Source organism: Stegostoma tigrinum, chromosome 23 (assembly GCF_030684315.1).
Source record: "Stegostoma tigrinum isolate sSteTig4 chromosome 23, sSteTig4.hap1, whole genome shotgun sequence".
NCBI classification, from domain to species: Eukaryota; Metazoa; Chordata; class Chondrichthyes; order Orectolobiformes; family Stegostomatidae; genus Stegostoma; species Stegostoma tigrinum.
The window spans coordinates 387,440-409,779 of NC_081376.1; positions in this window are offsets into that span (position 1 = coordinate 387,440).

A 22,340-nucleotide genomic window follows, 5' to 3' on the forward strand; every position below is an offset into this window, starting at 1 on the left:
CGCGACTCCTTAAATTTTAAGATTGCTATGAAGAAGTATAAGTCAGGACCTTGGGGGAGAGTAAATTATATCAATTTTAGGTAGGAGCTGGGGAGTGTTAATTGGGAGGAGCTGTCACATTTGCCATATGAGAATTGTTTGAAGGCCTGCTTGTGAGTTTAGGATCAGGAAGGAGGAAGGACAAGGATGGCAAGGTAAAAGACCCTTGGATAATTGGGGAGGTTGTGAAGTTAGTCAAAAGGGAAAATCAAAAATATGTCATGTTTAGGAAGCTAAAATCGAACAGGGCCAACATAAAAAAAACAGAAAAAGAAAGGGTGATGAAATGACCTTGGCAAGGAGGGTTGAAGGAAATCCCAAGGCATTCTGTGCATACATCTAAAACAAGAGGACAAATAGGGAGAAGGTAGGACCATTCAGGATAAAGGAGGGAACTTGTGTTTGGAAGCAGCGGATATGGGCAAGATCCTAAATGAGTACCGTGCATCACTATTCACTCAGGCAAAGGGTGTGGAGGATAGTGGGATTTGTGTGGAGCATGCTCATATGATAACACCATTTGGAGATCAAGAAAGAGCATTAAGGTGGATAAGTCCTCAGGACCCAATGGTATCTACTCAAGGTTTTTGAGCGAGGTGAGAGAGGAGATTGTCAGGGCATTCAGCAATATCTTTGTATCCTTGGTAGCCACTGGAGGGGTACTGGAGGATTAGCAAGTTGCTAAATGTTCTTCTTCTGTTTAAGAAGGGAAATAGGGTCAATCCAGGAAACTATAGACTAGCCAGTTTCTCACCGTCCACTGGGGAGCTATTGGAGAGAATTCCGAGGGATTATATTTACCTGTATTTGCAACAGCATGGCCCAATTAGGGACAGTCAGCATGGCTTTGTGCAGGGCTGGTTATGTCTTATTAACTTGACTGAATTTTTTGAGGAGGTGACGAATGTGATCAATGAAGGTAGAGCAGTGGATATTGCTTCCATGGATTTTAGCAATACTTTCAACAAGGTGCATCATGGTGGGATCATCCAGAAAATGAAGATGCACCGAGTCCATGGTGGCTTGGATGCTTGGATTCACAACTGGCTTGCCCAGAGAAGACAGAGGCAAGTGGTGGAAAGGTGCTTTTCAGGCTGTAGATCCAGGACTATTGGTGTTCTGCAGGGATCTGTGCTGGGACCTCTGCTGTTTGTGGTCAATACAAAATGACTGAGGTGAAAACATAGATGGATGGGTCAGCAAGTTTGCAGACAATAGAATGATTGGTAGAATCGTGATGAGTGTAGAGGTCATAAAAGGATACAGATCAGTTGCAGAAACGGCAAGTGGATTTTAATCCATTGAATGTGAGATGCTCCACTTTGGGAAATCAAGTATGACGGAAAAATATACAGTTAATGGCACCCCTCAGTGCAGACCCCCTCAGTGCAAAAATTGTTAAGGTGGGGTTGCAGGTGCACTCAATCTGTTCATTGAGAACTGTCGACGTGATATCACCTCAATTTCGCTGTTCCCCGCACCATACCCAACCTACGTCCTGCCCAACTGACTGCCCTCCATGCACTCATATCTCACCCTGACTTTGTTATTAAGCCTGCCGATAAGGTGGTGCTGTTGTGGTCTGGTGAGCTGAAGTCTACCTTGCAGAGGCTGAGCGCCAGCTCTCAGATACCTCCTACGACTTCTCCTGGACCATGACCGCACCGGGCCATTGTATCTACTACAGTAACTGATCTTGTTCTATCCGGTGATCTTCCCCCTCTGCTTCCAAGCTGAAAGGCCACTGCTCCCCACAGGTTGCTCCTACGTCCCCCTAAAAATCCACAAATGAGACTGTCCTGGCAGACCCATTGTTTCCACCTGTTCCTGCCACACAGAACTCATCTCTTCCTACCTTGACTCAATCTTCTGTCCCCCGGTCCAAGCCCTGCCCACGTACATCCATAATTACTCTGACATCTTATGCAGGTTTAAAAACTTCAGTTTGCCGGTTCCAGCTGCGTCCTGTGTAATTCCTTTACACATCCATTCCCCACCGCGAGGTTCTTAGGGCTGTCCTCTTCTACCTGGAGCAAGGACCTGAACATTCCCTTCCCACCACCACCCTCCACCACTTGGTCGACCTCATCCTCACCCTCAATAATTTCATTTTTAACTCGCACGAATACCCATTACAAACTCTCTGACTCTCACAGCTTCCTGGTCTATATATCCTCACACCCACCTTTCTGTAAAGACTCCAACCTCTTCTCTCAGTTCCTCCATCTCCATCGAATATGTTCTCATGAGGCCAACATCAACAAGGGAGCCGCCAAAATGTCCACCTTCTTCCTCAACTGAGGATTCTCCGGCTCGGTGGTTGACAGGGCCCTCAACTGTGTCCAACCCAGCACCTTTTCCAACACTTTACCAACAACCAAGGTAAGGCTCACTGGCCGATAATTACCAGGGTTGTCTCTACTCCCCTTCTTGAACAGGAGAACCACAATTGCTATCCTCCAGTCATCTGGCACTATTCCTGCAGACAATGACGAGTTAAAGATCAATGCCAAAGGCTCGGCAATCTCCTCCCTGGATTCCCAGAGGATCCGAGGATAAATCCCATCTAGCCCCGGGAACATAGCTATCTTCACCATCTGTAGGATTTCAAATACCTCTTCCTTGTGAACCTCAATCCCACCTAGTCCAGTAGCCTGTATCTCTGTATTCTCTTCGACAACATTGTCATTTTCTAGAGTGAATACTGTTGAAAAATATTCATTTAGCGCTTCCCCTATCTCATCTGACTCCGCACACAACTTACCACTACTGTCCTTGATTGGGCCTAATCTTACTTTTGTCATCCTTTTATTCCTTAAATACCGATAGAAAGCCTGAGGGTTTACCCTGATCCTATCCGCCAACAACTTCTCATGTCTCCTCGTGGCTCTTCTGAGCTCTCTCTTTCGGTCTTTCCTGGCTACCTTGTAACCCTCAAGCACCCTAACTGAGCCTTCACATTTGAAAGTAACAGAAGCCTTCTTCTTCCTCTTGACCAGAGATTCCACTTCCTTCGTAAACCACGCCTCCCGCGCTCTACAGTTTCCACCCTGCCTGACAGGTACATACTTATCTAGGACACACAGGAGCTTTTCCTTGAATAAGCTCCACATTTCTATTGTGCCCATCCCCTCCAGTTTCGTTCCCCATCCTATGCACCCTAAATCCTGCCTAATCTCATCGTAATTGCCTTTCCCCCAGCGAGAACTCTTGCCCAATGGTGGACACCTATACCTTTCCATCACTAAAGTAAACATAACAGAATTGTGATCGCTATCAACAAGGTGATCACCTACTTCCAAATCTAACACCTGGCCAGGCTCATGACCCAGTGCCAAATCAGATGACGTCACTGCACCCCAATTCCATCAGTCACTGCATCACATTTCCCTCAGTCACTGCATCCCATTTCCATCAGTCACTGCATCCCATTTCACTCAGTCACTGCATCCCATTTCCGTCAGTCACTGCATCCCATTTCCCTCAGTCACTGCATCCAATTTCCCTCAGTCACAGCATCCAATTTCCATCTGTCACTGCATCGCATTTCCATCTGTCACTGCATTGCATTTCACTCAGTCACTGCATCCCATTTCGCTCAGTCACTGCATCCCATTTCCATCAGACACTGCATCTCATTTCCATAAGACACTGCATCCCATTTCACTCAGTCACTGCATCCCATTTCACTCAGTCACTGCATCACATTTCACTCAGTCACTGCATCACATTTCACTCAGTCACTGCATCACCGTCACCACAGTCACTGCATCCCATTTCCATCAGTCACTGTTTCCCGTGTCTCACAGACGCTGCATTCAATTTCCCACACTCACTGCATCCCATTTCCCATCGTCACAGCATCTCCTTTCCCTCAGACTCTGCATCGCATTTCACTCAGTGATTGCATCCTACATCCCACAAATACTGCATCCCATTTCCCTCAGTCACTGCATCTCATTTCACTCGGTCACTGCTTCCCATTTCCCTCAGTCACTGCATCCCATTTCATTCAGTCACTCCATCCCTTTTCCCTCAGTCACTGCATTCCATTTCCCTCAGTCACTGCATCCCATTTCCATCAGTCACTGTACCCCAAGCCCGCTCGGGCACTGCATCCCAATTAACTCAGTCACTCCTTCCCAGTACCTCAGTCACTGCATCCCATTTCCCTCAGTTACTGCATCACTTTTCCATCAGACACTGCATCTCATTTCAGTCAGTCACTGCAGCTCATGTCTCTCTGTCACTGCATCCAATTTCCATCAGTCACTGCATCTCATTTCACTCATGCACTGCATCCCATTTCACGTAGTCACTGCATCGCATTTCACTCAGTCACTGCATCGCATTGCACTCAGTCACTGCATCCCATTTCCATCAGTCACTATATCTCATTTCCATCAGTCACGACAAACCATTTCAGTCAGTCACTGCAACCCATTTCACTCAGTCACTCCATCCCTTTTCCCTCAGTCACGGCATCCTATTTCCATCTGTCACTGCATCCCATTTCACACAGTCACTGCATCGCGTTTGACTCAGTCACTGCATCCCATTTCACTCAGTCACTGCATCCCATTTCACTCAGTCACTGCATCCCATTTCACGCAGTCACTGCATCCCATTTCACTCAGTCACTGCATCTCCTTCACCACAGTCACTGTTTCCCGTATCTCACAGATGCTGCATTCAATTTTCCTCGCTCACTGCATCCCATTTCCAATAGTCACTGCATCGCCTTTCCTTCAGTCTCTGCATCTCATTTCACTCAGTGATTGCATCCTACTTCCTGCAAATACTGCATCCCATTTCCATCAGTCACTGCATCCCGTTTCACTCAGTCACTGCATCCCATTTCACTCAGTCACTGCATCCCATATCCCTCAGTCACTGCATCTGATATCCCTCATTCACTGCATCCCATGTTCCTCAGTCACTGCATCCCATGTCCCTCAGTCACTGCATCCCATGTCCCTCAGTCACTGCATCCCATTTCCCTCAGTTACTGCATCTCATTTCAGTCAGTCACTGCAGCTCATTTCAGTCAGTCACTGCATCCAACTTCCAGCAGTCACTGCATCGCATTTCACTCATTCGCTGCATCCCGTTTCACTCAGTCACTGCATCCCATTTCCCTCTGTCACTGCAACCCATTTCAATCGGTCACTGCATCCCATATCCCTCAGTCACTGCATCTGATATCCCTCATTCTCTGCATCCCATGTCCATCAGTCACTGCATCCCATGTCCCTCAGTCACTGCATCCTATGTCCCTCAGTTACTGCATCTCATTTCAGTCAGTCACTGCATCTCATTTCAGTCAGTCACTGCAGCTCATGTCTCTCTGTCACCGCATCCAACTTCCATCAGTCACTGCACCTCATTTCACTCATTCACTGCTCCCGTTTCACTCAGTCACTGCATCCCATTTCCCTCAGTCACTGCATCCCATTTCACTCAGTCACCGCATCCCCTTTCACTCAGACACCGCATTCCATTTCCCACAGTCAGTGCATCCCGTTTCACTCAGTCACTGCATCCCATTTCCCTCAGTCACTGCATCCCTGTTCACACAGCCACTGCATCCCAAATCCCTCAGTCACTGCATCTGATATCCCACATTCACTGCATCCCATGTCCCTCAGTCACTGCATCCCATGTCCCTCAGTCACTGCATCCCATGTCCCTCAGTCACTGCATCCCATTTCCCTCAGTTACTGCATCTCATTTCAGTCAGTCACTGCATCCCATTTCACACAGACACTGCATCCCATTTCCCTCAGTCACTGCATCTCATTTCACTCATTCACTGCATCCCATTTCCCTCAGTCATTGCATCCCATTTCACTCAGACACTGCATCCCATTTCCTCAGTCACTGCATCCCATTTCCCTCAGTCACTGCATTCCATTTCCCACAATCACTGAATCCCATATCCCTCAGTCACTGCATCTGATATCCCACATTCACTGCATCCCATGTCCCTCAGTCACTGCATCCCATGTCCCTCAGTCACTGCATCCCATGTCCCTCAGTCGCTGCATCCCATTTCCCTCAGTTACTGCATCTCATTTCAGTCAGTCACTGCATCCCATTTCACACAGACACTGCATCCCATTTCCCTCAGTCACTGCATCTCATTTCACTCAGTCACTGCATCCCATTTCCCTCAGTCATTGCATCCCATTTCACTCAGACACTGCATCCCATTTCCTCAGTCACTGCATCCCATTTCCCTCAGTCACTGCATTCCATTTCCCACAATCACTGCATCCCATTTCACTCAGTGACTGAATCCCATTTCACACAATCACTGCATCCCATTTCCCTCAGTCACTGCATCCCATTTCACACAGACACTGCATCCCGTTACACTCAGTCACTGCAACCCATTTCGCACAGTCAATGCATCTCCTTCCCCCAAGTCAGCGCATCTCATTGCACTCATTCACGGCATCCCATGTCCCTCAGTCACTGCATCCCATTTCCCTCAGTTACTGCATCACTTTTCCATCAGACACTGCATATCATTTCAGTCAGTCACTGCAGCTCATGTCTCTCTGTCACTGCATCCAATTTCCTTCAGTCACTGCATCTCATTTCACTCATGCACTGCATCCCATTTCATGTAGTCACTGCAGCGCATTTCACTCAGTCACTGCATCGCATTTCACTCAGTCACTGCATCCCATTTCCATCAGTCACTATATCCCATTTCCATCAGTCACGGCAAACCATTTCAGTCAGTCACTGCAACCCATTTCACTCAGTCACTCCATCCCTTTTCCCTCAGTCACGGCATCCTATTTCCATCTGTCACTGCATCCCATTTCACACAGTCACTGCATCGCGTTTGACTCAGTCACTGCATCCCATTTCACGCAGTCACTGCATCCCATTTCACTCAGTCACTGCATCCCATTTCACTCAGTCACTGCATCTCCTTCACCACAGTCACTGTTTCCCGTATCTCACAGATGCTGCATTCAATTTCCCACGCTCACTGCATCCCATTTCCCATAGTCACTGCATCTCCTTTCCTTCAGTCTATGCATCTCATTTCGCTCAGTGATTGCATCCTACTTCCTGCAAATACTGCATCCCATTTCCATCAGTCACTGCATCCCGTTTCACTCAGTCACTGCATCCCATTTCCCTCAGTCACTGCATCCCATTTCACTCGGTCACTGCATCCCATTTCCCTCAGTCACTGCATCCGATTTCCCTCATTCACTGCATCCCATGTCCCTCAGTCACTGCATCCCATTTCCCTCAGTTACTGCATCTCATTTCAGTCAGTCACTGAAGCTCATTTCAGTCAGTCACTGCATCCAACTTCCATCAGTCACTGCATCTCATTTCACTCATTCACTGCATCCCGTTTCACTCAGTCACTGCATCCCATTTCACTCAGTCACTGCATCCCATTTCACTCGGTCACTGCATCCCATATCCCTCAGTCACTGCATCTGATATCCCTCATTCACTGCATCCCATGTCCCTCAGTCAATGCATCCCATGTCCCTCAGTCACTGCATCCCATGTCCCTCAGTCACTGCATCCCATTTGCCTCAGTTGCTGCATCTCATTTCAGTCAGTCACTGCAGCTCATTTCAGTCAGTCACTGCAGCTCATTTCAGTCAGTCACTGCATCCAACTTCCATCAGTCACTGCATCTCATTTCACTCATTCACTGCATCCCGTTTCACTCAGACACCGCATTCCATTTCCCACAGTCACTGCATCCCATTTCACTCAGTGACTGAATCCCATTTCACACAATCACTGCATCCCGTTTCACTCAGTCACTGCATCCCATTTCCCTCAGTCACTGCATCCCATTTCACTCGGTCACTGCATCCCATATCCCTCAGTCACTGCATCTGATATCCCTCATTCACTGCATCCCATGTCCCTCAGTCACTGCATCCCATGTCCCTCAGTCACTGCATCCCATGTCCCTCAGTTACTGCATCTCATTTCAGTCAGTCACTGCATCCCATTTCACACAGACACTGCATCCCATTTCCCTCAGTCACTGCATCTCATTTCACTCAGTCACTGCATCCCATTTCCCTCAGTCATTGCATCCCATGTCCCTCAGTCACTGCATCCCATTTCCTCAGTCACTGCATCCCATTTCCCTCAGTCACTGCATCCCATTTCCCTCAGTCACTGCATCCCATTTCCCACAGTTACTGCATCCCATTTCACTCAGTGACTGAATCCCATTTCACACAATCACTGCATCCCATTTCCCTCAGTCACTGCATCCCATTTCACACAGACACTGCATCCCATTACACTCAGTCACTGCAACCCATTTCGCACAGTCAATGCATCTCCTTCCCCGAAGTCAGCGCATCTCATTGCACTCATTCACGGCATCCCATGTCCCTCAGTCACTGCATCCCATTTCCCTCAGTTACTGCATCACTTTTCCATCAGACACTGCATCTCATTTCAGTCAGTCACTGCAGCTCATGTCTCTCTGTCACTGCATCCAATTTCCATCAGTCACTGCATCTCATTTCACTCATGCACTGCATCCCATTTCACGTAGTCACTGCATCGCATTTCACTCAGTCACTGCATCGCATTGCACTCAGTCACTGCATCCCATTTCCATCAGTCACTATATCCCATTTCCATCAGTCACGACAAACCATTTCAGTCAGTCACTGCAACACATTTCACTCAGTCACTCCATCCCTTTTCCCTCAGTCACAGCATCCTATTTCCATCTGTCACTGCATCCCAATTCACACAGTCACTGCATCGCGTTTGACTCAGTCACTGCATCCCATTTCACGCAGTCACTGCATCCCATTTCACTCAGTCACTGCATCCCATTTCACTCAGTCACTGCATCTCCTTCACCACAGTCACTGTTTCCCGTATCTCACAGACGCTGCATTCAATTTCCCACGCGCACTGCATCCCATTTCCCATAGTCACTGCATCTCCTTTCCTTCAGTCTCTGCATCTCATTTCACTCAGTGATTGCATCCTACTTCCTGCAAATACTGCATTCCATTTCCATCAGTCACTGCATCCCGTTTCACTCAGTCACTGCATCCCATTTCCCTCAGTCACTGCATCCCATTTCACTCGGTCACTGCATCCCATATCCCTCAGTCAGTGCATCTGATATCCCTCATTCACTGCATCCCATGTTCCTCAGTCACTGCATCCCATGTCCCTCAGTCACTGCATCCAATGTCCCTCAGTCACTGCATCCCATTTCCCTCAGTTCCTGCAGCTCATTTCAGTCAGTCACTGCAGCTCATTTCAGTCAGTCACTGCATCCAACTTCCATCAGTCACTGCATCTCATTTCACTCATTCACTGCATCCCGTTTCACTCAGTCACTGCATCCCATATCCCTCAGTCACTGCATCTGATATCCCCCATTCACTGCATCCCATGTCCCTCAGTCACTGCATCCCATGTCCCTCAGTCACTGCATCCCATTTCCCTCAGTTACTGCATCTCATTTCAGTCAGTCACTGCATCCCATTTCACACAGACACTGCATCCCATTTCCCTCAGTCACTGCATCTCATTTCACTCAGTCACTGCATCCCATTTCCCTCAGTCATTGCATCCCATTTCACTCAGACACTGCATCCCATTTCCTCAGTCACTGCATCCCATTTCCCTCAGTGACTGAATCCCATTTCACACAATCACTGCATCCCATTTCCCTCAGTCACTGCATCCCATTTCACACAGACACTGCATCCCATTACACTCAGTCACTGCAACCCATTTCGCACAGTCAATGCATCTCCTTCCCCTAAGTCAGCGCATCTCATTGCACTCATTCACGGCATCCCATGTCCCTAAGTCACTGCATCCCATTTCCCTCAGTTACTGCATCACTTTTCCATCAGACACTGCATCTCATTTCAGTCAGTCACTGCAGCTCATGTCTCTCTGTCACTGCATCCAATTTCCATCAGTCACTGCATCTCATTTCACTCATGCACTGCATCCCATTTCACGTAGTCACTGCATCCCATTTCACTCAGTCACTGCATCCCATTTCCATCAGTCACTATATCCCATTTCCATCAATCACGGCAAACCATTTCAGTCAGTCACTGCAACCCATTTCACTCAGTCACCCCATCCCTTTTCCCTCAGTCACGGCATCCTATTTCCATCTGTCACTGCATCCCATTTCACACAGTCACTGCATCGCGTTTGACTCAGCCACTGCATCCCATTTCACTCAGTCACTGCATCCCATTTCACGCAGTCACTGCATCCCATTTCACGCAGTCACTGCATCACTGCATCCCATTTCACTCAGTCACTGCATCTCCTTCACCACAGTCACTGTTTCCCGTATCTCACAGATGCTGCATTCAATTTTCCACGCTCACTGCATCCCATTTCCCATAGTCACTGCATCGCCTTTCCTTCAGTCTCTGCATCTCATTTCACTCAGTGATTGCATCCTACTTCCTGCAAATACTGCATCCCATTTCCATCATCACTGCATCACGTTTCACTCAGTCACTGCATCCCATTTCCCTCAGTCACTGCATCCCATTTCACTCGGTCACTGCATCCCAAATCCCTCAGTCACTGCATCTGATATCCCTCATTCACTGCATCCCATGTCCCTCAGTCACTGCATCCCATGTCCCTCAGTCACTGCATCCCATTTCCCTCAGTTACTGCATCTCATTTCAGTCAGTCACTGCAGCTCATTTCAGTCAGTCACTGCATCCAACTTCCATCAGTCACTGCATCTCATTTCACTCATTCACTGCATCCCGTTTCACTCAGTCACTGCATCCCATTTCCCTCAGTCACTGCATCCCATTTCACTCGGTCACTGCATCCCATATCCCTCAGTCACTGCATCTGATATCCCTCATTCACTGCATCCCGTGTCCCTCAGTCACTGCATCCCATGTCCCTCAGTCACTGCATCCCATGTCCCTCAGTCACTGCATCCCATTTCCCTCAGTTACTGCATCTCATTTCAGTCAGTCACTGCAGCTCATTTCAGTCAGTCACTGCAGCTCATGTCTCTCTGTCACTGCATCCAACTTCCATCAGTCACTGCATCTCATTTCACTCATTCACTGCATCCCGTTTCACTCAGTCACTGCATCACATTTCCCTCAGTCACTGCATCCCATTTCACTCAGTCACTGCATCCCATTTCCCTCAGTCACCGCATCCCCTTTCACTCAGATACCGCATTCCATTTCCCACAGTCAGTGCATCCCATTTCACTCAGTGACTGAATCCCATTTCACACAATCACTGCATCCCGTTTTACTCAGTCACTGCATCCCATTTCCCTCAGTCACTGCATCCCATTTCACTCGGTCACTGCATCCCATATCCCTCAGTCACTGCATCTGATATCCCTCATTCACTGCATCCCATGTCCCTCAGTCACTGCATCCCATGTCCCTCAGTCACTGCATCCCATGTCCCTCAGTTACTGTATCTCATTTCAGTCAGTCACTGCATCCCATTTCACACAGACTCTGCATCCCATTTCCCTCAGTCACTGCATCTCATTTCACTCAGTCACTGCATCCCATTTCCCTCAGTCATTGCATCCCATTTCACTCAGACACTGCATCCCATTTCCTCAGTCACTGCATCTCATTTCCCTCAGTCACTGCATTCCATTTCGCACAGTCACTGCATCCCATTTCACTCAGTGACTGAATCCCATTTCACACAATCACTGCATCCCATTACACTCAGTCACTGCAACCCATTTCGCACAGTCAATACATCTCCTTACCCTAAGTCTGCGCATCTCATTTCACTCATTCACCGCATCACATTACACTCAGTCACTGCATCCCATTTCCCTCAGTCACTGCATCCCAGTTCACTCAGTCACTGCATCCCAGTTCACTCAGTCACTGCATACCAACACCCTCAGTCACTTCATCCCAACACCCTCAGTCGCTGCATTTCTGATCCCTCAGTCACTGCATCCCATTTCCCTCAGGCACTGCATCCCATTTCCCTCAGTCCCTGCATCCCATTTCACTGAGTCAGTGCAACACATTTCACCCAGTCACTGCATCCCATTTGACCCAGTCACGGCATCCTATTTCACCCAGTCACCGCACCCTATTCCCCACAGTCACCGCATAGCATTACACTCAGTCACTGCATCTCATTTCACTCAGTCACTGCATCAATTTCACTCAGTCACTGCATCAATTTCACTCAGTCACTGCATGCCATTTCCCACACTCACTGAATCCCATTGCCCTCAGTCACTGCTTCTCCTTTCCTTAGTTACTGCATTGCATGTCACCCAGTCACTGCATCATATTTTACTCAGTCACTATATCCCATTTCACACAGTCACTGCATTACATTTCACACAGTCACGGCATCTCACTTCACTCATTAACTGCCTCCCATTTCACTCAGTCACTGCATCCCTGTTCACACAGCCACTGCATCCCAGTTCACACAGCCACTGCATCTCATTTCACTCATTTAATACTTCACATTACACTAAGTCAGTGCGTCCCATTTCCCTCAGTCACTGAACCCCATTTCCCTCAGTCACTGCATCCCAGTTGACTCAGTCACTGCATCCCATTTCACACAGTCACGGCATCCCATTTCCCAGAGTCACTGCGTCGCCTTTCCCTCAGTCACTGAATCCCATCTCATTCAGTCAGTGCATCCCATTTCACTCAGTCACTGCATCCTATTTCACTCAGTCACTGCATCCCAGTTCACTCAGTCACTGCGTCTCAGTTCACTCAGTCACAGCATCCCATTCCAATCAGTGACAGCATCCCTTTTACCACAGTCAGTGCACCTCCCTTCCGTTAGTCCGGACATCTCATTTCACTCATTCACTGCATCCCATTACCCTGTCACTGCACCCCATTTCCCACAGTCGGTGCATCTCCTTTCCGTCAGTCACTGCATCGCATTTCACATGGTCACTGCATAGCATTTCACACAATCACTGCATCCCATTTCACACAGACACTGCATCCCATTTCCCTCAGTCACTGCATCTCATTTCACTCAGTCACTGCATCCCATTTCCCTCAGTCATTGCATCCCATTTCACTCAGACACTGCATCCCATTTCCTCAGTCACTGCATCCCATTTCCCTCAGTCACTGCATTCCATTTCCCACAATCACTGCATCCCATTTCACTCAGTGACTGAATCCCATTTCACACAATCACTGCATCCCATTTCCCTCAGTCACTGCATCCCATTTCACACAGACACTGCATCCCGTTACACTCAGTCACTGCAACCCATTTCGCACAGTCAATGCATCTCCTTCCCCCAAGTCAGCGCATCTCATTGCACTCATTCACGGCATCCCATGTCCCTCAGTCACTGCATCCCATTTCCCTCAGTTACTGCATCACTTTTCCATCAGACACTGCATATCATTTCAGTCAGTCACTGCAGCTCATGTCTCTCTGTCACTGCATCCAATTTCCTTCAGTCACTGCATCTCATTTCACTCATGCACTGCATCCCATTTCATGTAGTCACTGCAGCGCATTTCACTCAGTCACTGCATCGCATTTCACTCAGTCACTGCATCCCATTTCCATCAGTCACTATATCCCATTTCCATCAGTCACGGCAAACCATTTCAGTCAGTCACTGCAACCCATTTCACTCAGTCACTCCATCCCTTTTCCCTCAGTCACGGCATCCTATTTCCATCTGTCACTGCATCCCATTTCACACAGTCACTGCATCGCGTTTGACTCAGTCACTGCATCCCATTTCACGCAGTCACTGCATCCCATTTCACTCAGTCACTGCATCCCATTTCACTCAGTCACTGCATCTCCTTCACCACAGTCACTGTTTCCCGTATCTCACAGATGCTGCATTCAATTTCCCACGCTCACTGCATCCCATTTCCCATAGTCACTGCATCTCCTTTCCTTCAGTCTCTGCATCTCATTTCACTCAGTGATTGCATCCTACTTCCTGCAAATACTGCATCCCATTTCCATCAGTCACTGCATCCCGTTTCACTCAGTCACTGCATCCCATTTCCCTCAGTCACTGCATCCCATTTCACTCGGTCACTGCATCCCATTTCCCTCAGTCACTGCATCCGATTTCCCTCATTCACTGCATCCCATGTCCCTCAGTCACTGCATCCCATTTCCCTCAGTTACTGCATCTCATTTCAGTCAGTCACTGAAGCTCATTTCAGTCAGTCACTGCATCCAACTTCCATCAGTCACTGCATCTCATTTCACTCATTCACTGCATCCCGTTTCACTCAGTCACTGCATCCCATTTCACTCAGTCACTGCATCCCATTTCACTCGGTCACTGCATCCCATATCCCTCAGTCACTGCATCTGATATCCCTCATTCACTGCATCCCATGTCCCTCAGTCAATGCATCCCATGTCCCTCAGTCACTGCATCCCATGTCCCTCAGTCACTGCATCCCATTTGCCTCAGTTGCTGCATCTCATTTCAGTCAGTCACTGCAGCTCATTTCAGTCAGTCACTGCAGCTCATTTCAGTCAGTCACTGCATCCAACTTCCATCAGTCACTGCATCTCATTTCACTCATTCACTGCATCCCGTTTCACTCAGACACCGCATTCCATTTCCCACAGTCACTGCATCCCATTTCACTCAGTGACTGAATCCCATTTCACACAATCACTGCATCCCGTTTCACTCAGTCACTGCATCCCATTTCCCTCAGTCACTGCATCCCATTTCACTCGGTCACTGCATCCCATATCCCTCAGTCACTGCATCTGATATCCCTCATTCACTGCATCCCATGTCCCTCAGTCACTGCATCCCATGTCCCTCAGTCACTGCATCCCATGTCCCTCAGTTACTGCATCTCATTTCAGTCAGTCACTGCATCCCATTTCACACAGACACTGCATCCCATTTCCCTCAGTCACTGCATCTCATTTCACTCAGTCACTGCATCCCATTTCCCTCAGTCATTGCATCCCATGTCCCTCAGTCACTGCATCCCATTTCCTCAGTCACTGCATCCCATTTCCCTCAGTCACTGCATCCCATTTCCCTCAGTCACTGCATCCCATTTCCCACAGTTACTGCATCCCATTTCACTCAGTGACTGAATCCCATTTCACACAATCACTGCATCCCATTTCCCTCAGTCACTGCATCCCATTTCACACAGACACTGCATCCCATTACACTCAGTCACTGCAACCCATTTCGCACAGTCAATGCATCTCCTTCCCCGAAGTCAGCGCATCTCATTGCACTCATTCACGGCATCCCATGTCCCTCAGTCACTGCATCCCATTTCCCTCAGTTACTGCATCACTTTTCCATCAGACACTGCATCTCATTTCAGTCAGTCACTGCAGCTCATGTCTCTCTGTCACTGCATCCAATTTCCATCAGTCACTGCATCTCATTTCACTCATGCACTGCATCCCATTTCACGTAGTCACTGCATCGCATTTCACTCAGTCACTGCATCGCATTGCACTCAGTCACTGCATCCCATTTCCATCAGTCACTATATCCCATTTCCATCAGTCACGACAAACCATTTCAGTCAGTCACTGCAACACATTTCACTCAGTCACTCCATCCCTTTTCCCTCAGTCACAGCATCCTATTTCCATCTGTCACTGCATCCCAATTCACACAGTCACTGCATCGCGTTTGACTCAGTCACTGCATCCCATTTCACGCAGTCACTGCATCCCATTTCACTCAGTCACTGCATCCCATTTCACTCAGTCACTGCATCTCCTTCACCACAGTCACTGTTTCCCGTATCTCACAGACGCTGCATTCAATTTCCCACGCGCACTGCATCCCATTTCCCATAGTCACTGCATCTCCTTTCCTTCAGTCTCTGCATCTCATTTCACTCAGTGATTGCATCCTACTTCCTGCAAATACTGCATTCCATTTCCATCAGTCACTGCATCCCGTTTCACTCAGTCACTGCATCCCATTTCCCTCAGTCACTGCATCCCATTTCACTCGGTCACTGCATCCCATATCCCTCAGTCAGTGCATCTGATATCCCTCATTCACTGCATCCCATGTTCCTCAGTCACTGCATCCCATGTCCCTCAGTCACTGCATCCAATGTCCCTCAGTCACTGCATCCCATTTCCCTCAGTTCCTGCAGCTCATTTCAGTCAGTCACTGCAGCTCATTTCAGTCAGTCACTGCATCCAACTTCCATCAGTCACTGCATCTCATTTCACTCATTCACTGCATCCCGTTTCACTCAGTCACTGCATCCCATATCCCTCAGTCACTGCATCTGATATCCCCCATTCACTGCATCCCATGTCCCTCAGTCACTGCATCCCATGTCCCTCAGTCACTGCATCCCATTTCCCTCAGTTACTGCATCTCATTTCAGTCAGTCACTGCATCCCATTTCACACAGACACTGCATCCCATTTCCCTCAGTCACTGCATCTCATTTCACTCAGTCACTGCATCCCATTTCCCTCAGTCATTGCATCCCATTTCACTCAGACACTGCATCCCATTTCCTCAGTCACTGCATCCCATTTCCCTCAGTGACTGAATCCCATTTCACACAATCACTGCATCCCATTTCCCTCAGTCACTGCATCCCATTTCACACAGACACTGCATCCCATTACACTCAGTCACTGCAACCCATTTCGCACAGTCAATGCATCTCCTTCCCCTAAGTCAGCGCATCTCATTGCACTCATTCACGGCATCCCATGTCCCTAAGTCACTGCATCCCATTTCCCTCAGTTACTGCATCACTTTTCCATCAGACACTGCATCTCATTTCAGTCAGTCACTGCAGCTCATGTCTCTCTGTCACTGCATCCAATTTCCATCAGTCACTGCATCTCATTTCACTCATGCACTGCATCCCATTTCACGTAGTCACTGCATCCCATTTCACTCAGTCACTGCATCCCATTTCCATCAGTCACTATATCCCATTTCCATCAATCACGGCAAACCATTTCAGTCAGTCACTGCAACCCATTTCACTCAGTCACCCCATCCCTTTTCCCTCAGTCACGGCATCCTATTTCCATCTGTCACTGCATCCCATTTCACACAGTCACTGCATCGCGTTTGACTCAGCCACTGCATCCCATTTCACTCAGTCACTGCATCCCATTTCACGCAGTCACTGCATCCCATTTCACGCAGTCACTGCATCACTGCATCCCATTTCACTCAGTCACTGCATCTCCTTCACCACAGTCACTGTTTCCCGTATCTCACAGATGCTGCATTCAATTTTCCACGCTCACTGCATCCCATTTCCCATAGTCACTGCATCGCCTTTCCTTCAGTCTCTGCATCTCATTTCACTCAGTGATTGCATCCTACTTCCTGCAAATACTGCATCCCATTTCCATCATCACTGCATCACGTTTCACTCAGTCACTGCATCCCATTTCCCTCAGTCACTGCATCCCATTTCACTCGGTCACTGCATCCCAAATCCCTCAGTCACTGCATCTGATATCCCTCATTCACTGCATCCCATGTCCCTCAGTCACTGCATCCCATGTCCCTCAGTCACTGCATCCCATTTCCCTCAGTTACTGCATCTCATTTCAGTCAGTCACTGCAGCTCATTTCAGTCAGTCACTGCATCCAACTTCCATCAGTCACTGCATCTCATTTCACTCATTCACTGCATCCCGTTTCACTCAGTCACTGCATCCCATTTCCCTCAGTCACTGCATCCCATTTCACTCGGTCACTGCATCCCATATCCCTCAGTCACTGCATCTGATATCCCTCATTCACTGCATCCCGTGTCCCTCAGTCACTGCATCCCATGTCCCTCAGTCACTGCATCCCATGTCCCTCAGTCACTGCATCCCATTTCCCTCAGTTACTGCATCTCATTTCAGTCAGTCACTGCAGCTCATTTCAGTCAGTCACTGCAGCTCATGTCTCTCTGTCACTGCATCCAACTTCCATCAGTCACTGCATCTCATTTCACTCATTCACTGCATCCCGTTTCACTCAGTCACTGCATCACATTTCCCTCAGTCACTGCATCCCATTTCACTCAGTCACTGCATCCCATTTCCCTCAGTCACCGCATCCCCTTTCACTCAGATACCGCATTCCATTTCCCACAGTCAGTGCATCCCATTTCACTCAGTGACTGAATCCCATTTCACACAATCACTGCATCCCGTTTTACTCAGTCACTGCATCCCATTTCCCTCAGTCACTGCATCCCATTTCACTCGGTCACTGCATCCCATATCCCTCAGTCACTGCATCTGATATCCCTCATTCACTGCATCCCATGTCCCTCAGTCACTGCATCCCATGTCCCTCAGTCACTGCATCCCATGTCCCTCAGTTACTGTATCTCATTTCAGTCAGTCACTGCATCCCATTTCACACAGACTCTGCATCCCATTTCCCTCAGTCACTGCATCTCATTTCACTCAGTCACTGCATCCCATTTCCCTCAGTCATTGCATCCCATTTCACTCAGACACTGCATCCCATTTCCTCAGTCACTGCATCTCATTTCCCTCAGTCACTGCATTCCATTTCGCACAGTCACTGCATCCCATTTCACTCAGTGACTGAATCCCATTTCACACAATCACTGCATCCCATTACACTCAGTCACTGCAACCCATTTCGCACAGTCAATACATCTCCTTACCCTAAGTCTGCGCATCTCATTTCACTCATTCACCGCATCACATTACACTCAGTCACTGCATCCCATTTCCCTCAGTCACTGCATCCCAGTTCACTCAGTCACTGCATCCCAGTTCACTCAGTCACTGCATACCAACACCCTCAGTCACTTCATCCCAACACCCTCAGTCGCTGCATTTCTGATCCCTCAGTCACTGCATCCCATTTCCCTCAGGCACTGCATCCCATTTCCCTCAGTCCCTGCATCCCATTTCACTGAGTCAGTGCAACACATTTCACCCAGTCACTGCATCCCATTTGACCCAGTCACGGCATCCTATTTCACCCAGTCACCGCACCCTATTCCCCACAGTCACCGCATAGCATTACACTCAGTCACTGCATCTCATTTCACTCAGTCACTGCATCAATTTCACTCAGTCACTGCATCAATTTCACTCAGTCACTGCATGCCATTTCCCACACTCACTGAATCCCATTGCCCTCAGTCACTGCTTCTCCTTTCCTTAGTTACTGCATTGCATGTCACCCAGTCACTGCATCATATTTTACTCAGTCACTATATCCCATTTCACACAGTCACTGCATTACATTTCACACAGTCACGGCATCTCACTTCACTCATTAACTGCCTCCCATTTCACTCAGTCACTGCATCCCTGTTCACACAGCCACTGCATCCCAGTTCACACAGCCACTGCATCTCATTTCACTCATTTAATACTTCACATTACACTAAGTCAGTGCGTCCCATTTCCCTCAGTCACTGAACCCCATTTCCCTCAGTCACTGCATCCCAGTTGACTCAGTCACTGCATCCCATTTCACACAGTCACGGCATCCCATTTCCCAGAGTCACTGCGTCGCCTTTCCCTCAGTCACTGAATCCCATCTCATTCAGTCAGTGCATCCCATTTCACTCAGTCACTGCATCCTATTTCACTCAGTCACTGCATCCCAGTTCACTCAGTCACTGCGTCTCAGTTCACTCAGTCACAGCATCCCATTCCAATCAGTGACAGCATCCCTTTTACCACAGTCAGTGCACCTCCCTTCCGTTAGTCCGGACATCTCATTTCACTCATTCACTGCATCCCATTACCCTGTCACTGCACCCCATTTCCCACAGTCGGTGCATCTCCTTTCCGTCAGTCACTGCATCGCATTTCACATGGTCACTGCATAGCATTTCACACAATCACTGCATCCCATTTCACACAGTCAGTGCATCCCATTTCACACAGTCAGGGCATCCCATTTCACTCAGTCACTGCATCCCATTTCACTCAGCCACTGCATCCCATTTCACTCAGTCACTGCATCCCATTTCACTCAGTCACTGCTTCTCATTTCACTCAGTCACAGTCTGAGAGAGTGGTGGAGTGCACTGTCTGAGAGAACGGTGGAGTGCAGAGTCTGAGAGCGCGGTGGAATGCACTGTCTGAGAGAGCGGTGGAGTGGATTGTCTGAGAACGCGGTGTAGAGCACTGTCTGAGAGCGCAGTGGAGAGCACTGTCTGAGAGCGCAGCAGAGTGCGCTGTCTGAGTAGTGGAGTGCATTGTCTGAGAGAGCGGTGGAGTGCACTGTCTCAGAGAGCAGTGGAGAGCACTGTCTCAGTAAGCAGTGGAGCACAATGTCTGAGTGAGCGGTGGAGAGCACTGTTTTAGCAAGCGGTGGAGCGCACTGTTTGAGAGAGTCGAGGAGTCCACTGTCTGAGAGCGCAGTGGAGAGCACTGTCTGAGTAGTGGAGCGCACTGTCTGAGAGAGCGGTGGAGTGCACTGTCTGAGAGAGCAGTGGAGTGCACTGTCTGACAGCGCGGTGGAGTGCACTGGCTGAATAAGCAGTGCAGAGCACTGTCTGACATAGGGTGGAGAGCACTGTCTGAGATAGGGGTGGAGAGCACTGTCTGAGATAGGGGTGGAGAGCACCGTCTGAGAGAGCGATGGAGTGCACTGTCTGCCAGCGCGGTGGAGAGCACTGTCTGAATAAGCAGTGCAGAGCACTGTCTGAGAGAACGGTGGAGAGCACTGTCTGAGAGCGCGGCAGAGTGCGCTGTCTGAGTAGTGGAGTGCATTGTCTGAGAGAGCGGTGGAGTGCACTGTCTCAGAGAGCAGTGGAGAGCACTGTCTCAGTAAGCGGTGGAGCACAATGTCTGAGTGAGCGGTGGAGAGCACTGTTTTAGCAAGCGGTGGAGCGCACTGTCTGAGAGAGTCGAGGAGTCCACTGTCTGAGAGCGCAGTGGAGAGCACTGTCTGAGTAGTGGAGCGCACTGTCTGAGAGAGCGGTGGAGTGCACTGTCTGAGAGAGCAGTGGAGTGCACTGTCTGACAGCGCGGTGGAGTGCACTGGCTGAATAAGCAGTGCAGAGCCCTGTCTGACATAGGGTGGAGAGCACTGTCTGAGATAGGGGTGGAGAGCACTGTCTGAGATAGGGGTGGAGAGCACTGTCTGAGAGAGCGATGGAGTGCACTGTCTGCCAGCGCGGTGGAGAGCACTGTCTGAATAAGCAGTGCAGAGCACTGTCTGAGAGAACGGTGGAGTGCACTGTCTGAGAGAGCGATGGAGTGCACTGTCTGCCAGCGTGGTGGAGAGAACTGTCTGAGATTGTGGTGGCATACACTGTCTGAGAGGGCGGTGGAGTGCACTGTCTGAGAGGGCGGTGGAGTGCATTGTCTGAGAACGCAGCAGAGTGCACTGTCTGAGAGAGTGGTGGAGTGCGCTGTCTGAGAGAGCAGTGGAGAGCACTGTCTCAGTAAGCGGTGGAGCGCAATGTCTGAGTAAGCGGTGGAGCGCACTGTTTTAGTAAGCGGTGGAGAGCACTGTCTGAGAGTGTTGTGGAGTGCAATGTCTCAGAGAGTGGTAGAGTGCACTGTCTGAAAGTGCGGTGGAGAGCACTGTCCGAGAGCGCGGTGGAGAGCACTGTCCGAGAGCACGGTGGAGAGCACTGTCCAAGAGGGCGGTGGAGTGCACTGTCTGAGAGTGCGGTGGAGTGCAGTGTCTGAGTGAGTGGTGGAGTGCACTGTCTGAGAGAGTGGTGGAGTGCACTGTCTGAGAGTGTGGTGGAGTGCACTGTCTCAGAGGGTGAGGTGGAGGGCACTGTCTGAGAGAGCCATGGTGTGCACTGTCTGTATGAGTGGTGGAGAGGACTGTCTGAGAGAGCGGTGGAGTGCACTGTCTGAGAGCACGGTGGAGTGTACAGTCTGAGAGAGTGGTGGAGTGCACTTTCTGAGTGATCGGTGGAGTGCACTGTCTGTGTGATCGGTGGAGAGCACTGTCTGAGAGTACGGTGGAGTGTACTCTCTGAGTGAGCGGTGGAGTGCACTGTCTGAGTGAGTGGTGGAGTGCAATGTCTGAGAGACCGGTGGAGAGCACTGTTTGAGAGAGCAGTGGAGTGCAATGTCTGAGAGAGCGGTCGGGAGCACTGTCTGAGAGAGCGGTGGTGTGCACTGTCTGAGAGCGCGGTGCAGTCCACTGTATGTGTGAGTAGTGGAATGCACTGTCTGAGAGAGCGGTGCAGTGCACTGTCTGAGAACGCGGTGGGGAGCACTGTCTGAGTAAGCGGCGGAGCGCACTCTCTGAGAGATCGGTGGGGAGCACGGTCTGAGATCGTGGTGGAGAG